Raw genomic sequence first — 7,814 nt, forward strand, 5'->3', positions numbered from 1 at the left:
ACACAGCCTGAAATGATTTAAAACTTTGAAGGGATCATAAATTTCCTTTCTGATGTAAAGGGACTTTAGGCATTCTGCCTTTCTAACATTCATTATTTATGAACAAACCATTTTAGATAGAATATGAACCACTCAAACCCTTCTTTAAGATTCCAACTGAAAACAGTTCTTAGACTTTTGAGAGTGTGCCTATTATTTTTAACTTTTAACTCTCTCTCTAGCTTCTAACCCAAACCTAAGGGGTGTGCACACATACTTGCCTACCTGTCCATCTGACTCCCCCCCTACACACACACACACACACACACACACACACACACACACACACACACACGGTTTTAGCTATTTATGCAGAAATCTCTTAAAGATGTTCCCACATTTTGTTGTTGTTATTGTTGTTGTTGTTGCTATTTCTTGGGCCGCTTCCACGGCATATGGAGGTTCCCAGGCTAGGGGTTGAATCGGAGCTGCAGCCACCGGCCTACGCCAGAGCCACAGCAAGGCGGGATCCGAGCGCCAGAGCCACAGCAAGGCGGGATCCGAGCCGCGTCTGCAACCTACACCACAGCTCTCGGCCACGCCGGATCGTTAACCCACTGAGCAAGGGCAGGGACCGAACCCGCAACCTCATGGTTCCTAGTCGGATTCGTTAACCACTGCGCCACGACGGGAACTCCCCTGTTCCCACATTTTTTTAAAGGCTAAGAAGTGTATGTTAATTGGTCAAAGCCCTTGTCTCATTAACTGAGGAATAATAATTTACACAGAATCCTATGATCTTTCCAACTGTCTCTGTAGAGAGAGGCTGATAGAAATGACAAAAACCTACCATGGATTCTCCATCCCAGTGTCCTTGGAGAAGTTGAAATTTTCAAGGTTTCCCTTCCAGAACAAAGCAGAGTACAGTGTAAAACAAAATGGGATAAACTGGTAATGACACAAAACAAGTCAGGATTGTATACAACAATAAATTAGACTTCCTTCAGGCAGGTGGGGGGGTGGTAAAAGTGCTGAAAGAAGGTAATGTGGACAGCTTCACCACTTGGTTTTTTAACAGGAACTTAAAAATCAGAGCGGGGTAGAAATCAGTTGGGCACCGTAGCTCTGATCTATATTCCAATTCCAGTTTCTGAGCTACTCTTGGCTTGGATGGTCCCCAAGTCAGCTTATTCACCTTTCTCACCCAAACACACCCCATCTGCTCTCTCCTGAAGGTGCGTGATCACAGGTATCTTACCTCGTCAAGAAGGGTGTATTGACACCCCCTCTCAAGTGATAGAAACGGTTTTTCAGTTGTGCTGGCTCTCTCTGAATACCTTAATAGACACTTACTACATTGGTTCAGTCCTGCAGACTCTTCTTCAATTGAGGGAAAAAGTAGGAGTGAGTGAGAGAGAGAGAGGAAATTCTTAAAAATTCAAGAATCCATTGAGATCAACAAAGTAGTTCCCCTAATCTATGGATGAGACCAAATTCACAGCTATAATTTAGATTGCTTTAGTTGCCTCAATAACAGATTAATTCCTTTTTTTCAGCTTGAGGGTTGATGTCATGCACAGAAAACAAATTTATGATCACCAAAGGGGAAGTGTGGAGGAGGAATAATTTAGGAGTTTGGGATTAACAGATACACACTACTGTATATAAAATAGATTAAAAAAAGACTTGTATAGCATAGGGAACAATATTCAGTATCTGTACCAATGTATAATGGAAAAGAATCTGAAAAAGAATATGTGTATGTGTGTATTTGAATCACTTTGACGTACACCAGGAACTAATACAATGTTATAAATCAACTATTTCAATAAAAAATACAGGGATAAAAAACAAAGGATTGATGTCTTGAATGCACTATTTCATTGGAGGGATATTGCTGAAATTTGTTTGCTTAATAAAGCAATTATTGATAACTTGCAATTGGTTATTTGCTGCCAAAATTATCAAGTTATTAGCAAAAGCACTGTCATGTCTCAACAGTGATGTGTTTTTCTATTTCAGGAACCACTGACATATAATATTTCTTCCAGAGAGATATGTCAGAAAACCATAACCCTCAAACTATGAAATGTCATATCCACAAAAGTTGGAAGAGTGTTACGGAAATACTAAACATATTGGTGGTGTTTTCTGCTTCAGGTGTCTTGACCTCTGACCTCCAGTGGATATCTCACTTCAAAATGATAGTGGTGGATTATAGAAACAGAGGTCTTTAACTTGTGGTGTCCCGGAAACAAAGCTTTTTCCTTAGAGACTTTAACATATAGGTGTCTTCCAAAGAGTGGATAACTGACCTCGTTTTGAAGTGCTCTCAGAAAGCAAATGCTTTCTTTGCAACCACAGCCGAAAAATGTAGGCATCTCAGGCCATCGTCAGCCGTGAAGTAGTTGTTCTGTTTGTTATTTTTTGCCTAGGCTTTTCCTTCTCCACACTCAGGAGTGGGTAACAGCAGCTGCAGATGACACTGGCCCATATTGTGAGCTCTTGAAATTGTAAAACACTACCTTGAAGTATTCCTGCCCCTGATTCCAAAAGATATAACTACACTCGATTAAATTACTCACAAGGATGGCTGTACCATTCAAAACACTTTAAGGCATTTCTTCTGTTAGAGAGTAGCGATAAGAATAGTGCAAGATTAAGACTCTTTTCCAAGAGCCATGATAACACTACCTGACATTTATAGAGTGCGATACCTTTTCAAAATATACTTAAATGTATTACAAAGAGTGGCAGTATAGGGTACCGGTCAAAAACTTAGGCTTTGGGGTCAAGGCGATATACTTTTAGCAATGTAAAGGTTCCACTTCTTTATCTATAAAATATAAATAATATACCTAGGTTGTAGCATTATTTTAAAGATTAGCTGTAGGTAAATATCTTAGTCTTATGGCTGCCCCTAGTTACCATCACATAGCTGGTAGCTATTGTTGGTACTACCTTAATGCAGGTGTCTTTTTCACCACTTATGTTTCAGATATTTAGATCTTAAATAGTCATTAGAGATTGATTGCTAAAGCACAGAATTTTAAGAACATCTATATCAGTACCAAGGTCCCTCAAAAATTTGCTCTGCATCTCTGCAAAGGAGCAAAAAGGAATAAGACAGGCCTTAGACTCTTCTATGACCAAATAAACAACATGCTTATTAAAACCTCTCCCAAGATCATGGATTCTGACTGACATTTCCTAAATCATAATTTCAAACAGTGTCAGCCCTGGCTACAAACATTGAGGTTACGAAACCAGAATCCGAAATGTGGGTAGTGCTGATGAAACACCAAATAGTGCTGAAACAGATTGATTGGGCTTCCTGCTTCTGCCCTCCAAGCCATCAGGAACACCTTCTTTACATCTTTTTTTTTTTTTTTTTTTTCTGAGGTGCTAATTCTCTACACAAACAGTGCACATGACCCCAGGCACCAAATCCTTCCGGCTGCTCCCAAGTTGCCCATATTCCTTGGAAGAGTTTGGGAACCACAGAAAGCCCAACAACTGTTTCAGAGCCTGCCGCCTGGGGTGCCAAAGAATTATGCACGAAGAAAACCCTGCCGGGAAAATGTAAGATGCTAAACTAAGCATCTTAAAGAAGAGATGTGAAAGGATGTAAATGCTTTAAACCACCCGGCAAAATTCAACTTAGAAATGGATAGATAGTCACATAAAGATTCTAAGTTGAAATACAAAAATAACATGCTGAAAGTTGACATTTGGTTGTGGGAGAGCCATTCACTGATGGTGAGATGGGATTCTATTCTGATAACGCTACATTTTAGAGAAGTCTGAAATGCCAAAATTGGAAAACTTGATCTATATAAACTAAAGAAGTCCTTTTCAGTACAATAGGCTCTCCTTGAGCATTTGAACAATGTGATGGATTTAAAAAATGATATACATATATTAAGAGGAATGCATCAAATTTGTTGAAAAATCTAAGCCAATGCTGTTGCCCTGAAAGAGGGAGAGAGCAGAGGAGTCTTGAACATGGCTCCTCAGTCTATTTATAATTTGAAAGGACGAAGAATGGAATAACTGGAATGAATTCGCTTTTACCTTGATGTCAGTCTAGAAGTTTGAACTTTTTGTTCTCTCCCATCCCTGGTCATAACACATTCGTTTCTTTTTCAGTTTCACTGAGAAAACTTGAGAAAGAAATGAAACATCAAGAGGTTTGAGGTTCGTAAGTATGTCCACCTGTCTGCCATTTTGCTATTTCCATCTTCTTCTTCCCTTACTAAAGTGTCAAGTCTGGTGTTAAAGAGTGAGTGAATGAGTGTGTGTGTGTGTGAGAGAGAGAGAGTGTGTGTGCACGTGCTTTAGATGGCTCTATTCAATTGCAGAAAAATGCTTCTGAGGTGGCATCTAGGGTGAATCATATTACTTTAGGAGTTCTGCTAATTATCTGGGTGTGTTTTGCTTGAATATAGATAAATATGTTTATTCCAAGGTTTTCCTGACAAAATTATAATTTTCACTTAAGGTTTTTTTTTCTCTGATTCTCATACACCTTCTCCACATCCCAAAACACAAACACACACACAGTTTATAGCTCTGTGATGTCATTTTTCAAAGGGTATTCCGAATCTTTTAACTCTTCTTTTTTTAAAAAAAGACACCCTTCTGTTTTTCCTTCTTTTCCCAGGACCTGTATGAACCCTACCCAGAGTGTCCCTCTAATCCTCTTGTTTACTGCTCTAGTCATGAAATGTAATTTAATTTATTCGGTAAGTTTCCTTTTTTTCCCCATCCTGAGACTCTCAAAAAGGAAAAGTCATGAGAATTGTTCCTATTGGTCAGAATTTCCATGTGTGTCAAAGTTGTGATCAGGAAAGAACCAAAAAAAAAAAAAAAGCCCAAAAAACCAACAATACATGGGAATTAAATCATTTATACAAATTAGTTTGAAATCTGGGACAGAAATAAGATCATTGGAATATATTTTCAGGGATTTTTTTTTTTTTCCTGAAAAGAACTGGTTCTTGAAGTCATTATTTCTAACAGAATGCATAATTATTTTAAAATAATAAAATAATTGATTCAAATAAGCCTTTACTTCTGGAAAATTCCTTTCAAAGTTACTGTAAATATTGAACAGTAGTTCACAAATCGTGGGGAATCAGCAAGTTTCACATAAGTCAGTCACAAGTGCCCCAGTAAGCAAATTTTCTTTCAGGGAGGGCATGCCGGATAGGAGTTCAAATGGGAATTCCAGGATGTCCCCAGATTCTGAAAATACTATTGTTAACTCAGTGTGCATTTTCTGGGTCTCTTTTTTGACAGGGAATCCGAGTTTGGGGGCAAGCAGGATGCACATCAGAGTACACAAGAGGCATGTCTTGGTGACTTCCGCCTGAGAGTACATGCATGGCTTCCTGTTTTGGTCTGATAGCTTCCCCTGAGCTTTCATAGATGCAAGATTACCCAATGCAAAAGAGAAGGTATCTTATTTTTGGAAAGCTTTGTTTCACATTACCTCTGTCATTTTATTTCACTAACCCTGTTTCCTCTTATATTTTACACTAACCCTTGAAATGTCATTTCATCTGCCTATGAGAAATATTCCCCCCATCTTAGACTTATTCTTCTTGGAATCTGTTTTATCTCTTCTCACTTTAATAGTACTGCTTCATTTGGTTACAATATTAATAATCAGCTAAAATGACTTGAGATACTTTATTAAATAATATGGATAACAGTTTAAAAATATTTATGAGCCTGTTCTGTTTCCACACACATATATACCCTGAGGGTACAAAAATGCCTCAGATATTCATTTTGCTTTCAAGTGGTTTACATTTTGAGTTTGGAGGTATACATACTCAAACTGTAGTACAAAATACAAAATGATGGCCTCCCAGGAAAGGTAAAGATGAAAAGCTATGAGAAAGTTTCTTATATTTTTTGGCCATTGCATATCTTTTATGAAGTATCTGCTCAGTCTTTAGCCCATAATTTCTCATTGGATTTTTTTTTAATTTGAGTTAAAAGAGTTGTTTATATAGTCTATGCATAAGTCTTTTGTATGTATATATATTTATTTTCAGAAAATGACTTGTTTATTCATTTTCTTAAGGTTTTAATTCTGATGAAGCCATATATATATGTATGTATATACATATAATTTTCTTTTTTAATTTGATGCAATTACTTAGAGTTCTACAATTCAAACATTGTAGATAGATCAGTTTGAAATTTACAGATGTACAATTTTTTTTTCTTTTAAAGTTGGTGCCTTCTGGGTCCTGTCAAAAGACTTTTTGCCTACTCTAAAATAACAAAAATATATTCCTGATACTCCTGTGTTTTCTTCAATCTCTAGATCTACATTGAATGTCATTAAGGAAATGTCATTAGGGGAATGCAAATTAAAGACAATGAGTTATCACTACATACTCACTAGATGGCTAAAATTAAAAAGACTGACAATACGAAGTGTTGACAAAGATGTGGAACAACTGGAATCATCATATTCTGCTAGTCAAAATATAAAATTACAAAATCACTTTGGAAATCAGTCTGACAATTTCTCATAGGTAAAAATACACCTAACCTATGGGTTAGCCCTCAAAATTTTAGATTTTACCCAAAAGGAAATGAGCACATATGTCAACAAAAAGATTTGTATAAGAATGTTCATAGTTTCCTTCTACACAATAGACAATAATTCATAAGCCCATCAGAAAAAAGTGGATAAAAACATTAACTTATCCATACAATGGCATATTACTCAGCAATTAAAAAACACACAACACTGATATACATGAATAACATGGATAACTCTCAAACTGCTGAGCTACAAAAACCTTCCACAAAAGAGTACGTGTTGCATGATTTTATTTATATGAAGTTCTAGAACAGACTAAAACTCATTTATGATGAAATAAAGCAGTGGTTATTTTCTGGAATAAGGAAGGAAGAAACCTTTTAGGGTTATGGAAATGCTCTATATTTTGATAGGAATGTGAGTTATTGTGTATATATTTGTCAACACAGTCAATATACATTTAAGATTAGTGTATTTCATTGTATGTAAATAACACTTTCATAAAAATAGTGAAAAAAGTGCTTAAGGGCTGAATTTAGGAACTGATTGGTTTGAATATGGCATATGGGTATGAGCGGATTTTGTACTCAAAGAGCTCTGGATTCAGATCATAGCTCTGAAACTTATTACCTATGAAAACTTGGGTAAGAAACATAATTTTCCTGAACTTCAGTTTTTCCTTTGTAGAAATTCAATAATAACTTCTTTCAAGAGATGTTGTGAAAATGTTTGTAAAGGTCTTATATAAGGGCTGACATAATGTGTTAAGAAAGTAATGCCACTCAAATAATTCTCCTCCTCCTTTTTTTTCCCCCCCTTTTTGTTATTATTGAGCAGAGTGTCCAATATGATTAGGAGGTTTTGAGTTTGGTTATTAAGAGAATAAATTGTTAACAGAAATAAGATCATACCTGGAAGACAATATGGTGAGTTCTCCTTTGGACCTAATTAATTCTGAATGTAGTTGGCAACACTGGGTCGGGAGGGAAATCAGAAAAGGAGCTTTGGATTTAAGCTATGGTGAGGTAGTACACCAGATTTCCAGGAGGGATGGGGGAAAAAGCTCTCATATGTGGCGTTTGCTGATTTCCATGCTGTAAATACTCGCATCATGGCCAGTTTCAAGTTACCGAACCAGTTTGCCAAATTCCTGAATACTTGCCATTCTGCTAACTCCAGCTGGTGTCTGCTGGCTCTATCACACTCTAGCTGAGTCATTTGCCAAGGCAAAGAATGAGAGAGATGCCAATCTTTTCTCACCTTGCACCAG

General features: G+C 36.9%; 1 long non-coding RNA gene across 1 annotated transcript; it reads left to right on the plus strand.

Annotated features, from left to right (window-relative positions):
• Positions 1 to 4,626: 4,626 nt before the first annotated feature.
• On the plus strand, positions 4,627 to 7,564 carry LOC125111978 (uncharacterized). Its single transcript, XR_007130999.1, has 3 exons — positions 4,627 to 4,724; positions 5,281 to 5,438; positions 7,382 to 7,564. It is a non-coding gene; the product is annotated as an uncharacterized LOC125111978 (long non-coding RNA).
• The last annotated feature ends 250 nt before the right edge of the window (positions 7,565 to 7,814 follow it).

This window comes from Phacochoerus africanus, chromosome 1 (genome assembly GCF_016906955.1).
Source record: "Phacochoerus africanus isolate WHEZ1 chromosome 1, ROS_Pafr_v1, whole genome shotgun sequence".
Taxonomy (NCBI): Eukaryota; Metazoa; Chordata; class Mammalia; order Artiodactyla; family Suidae; genus Phacochoerus; species Phacochoerus africanus.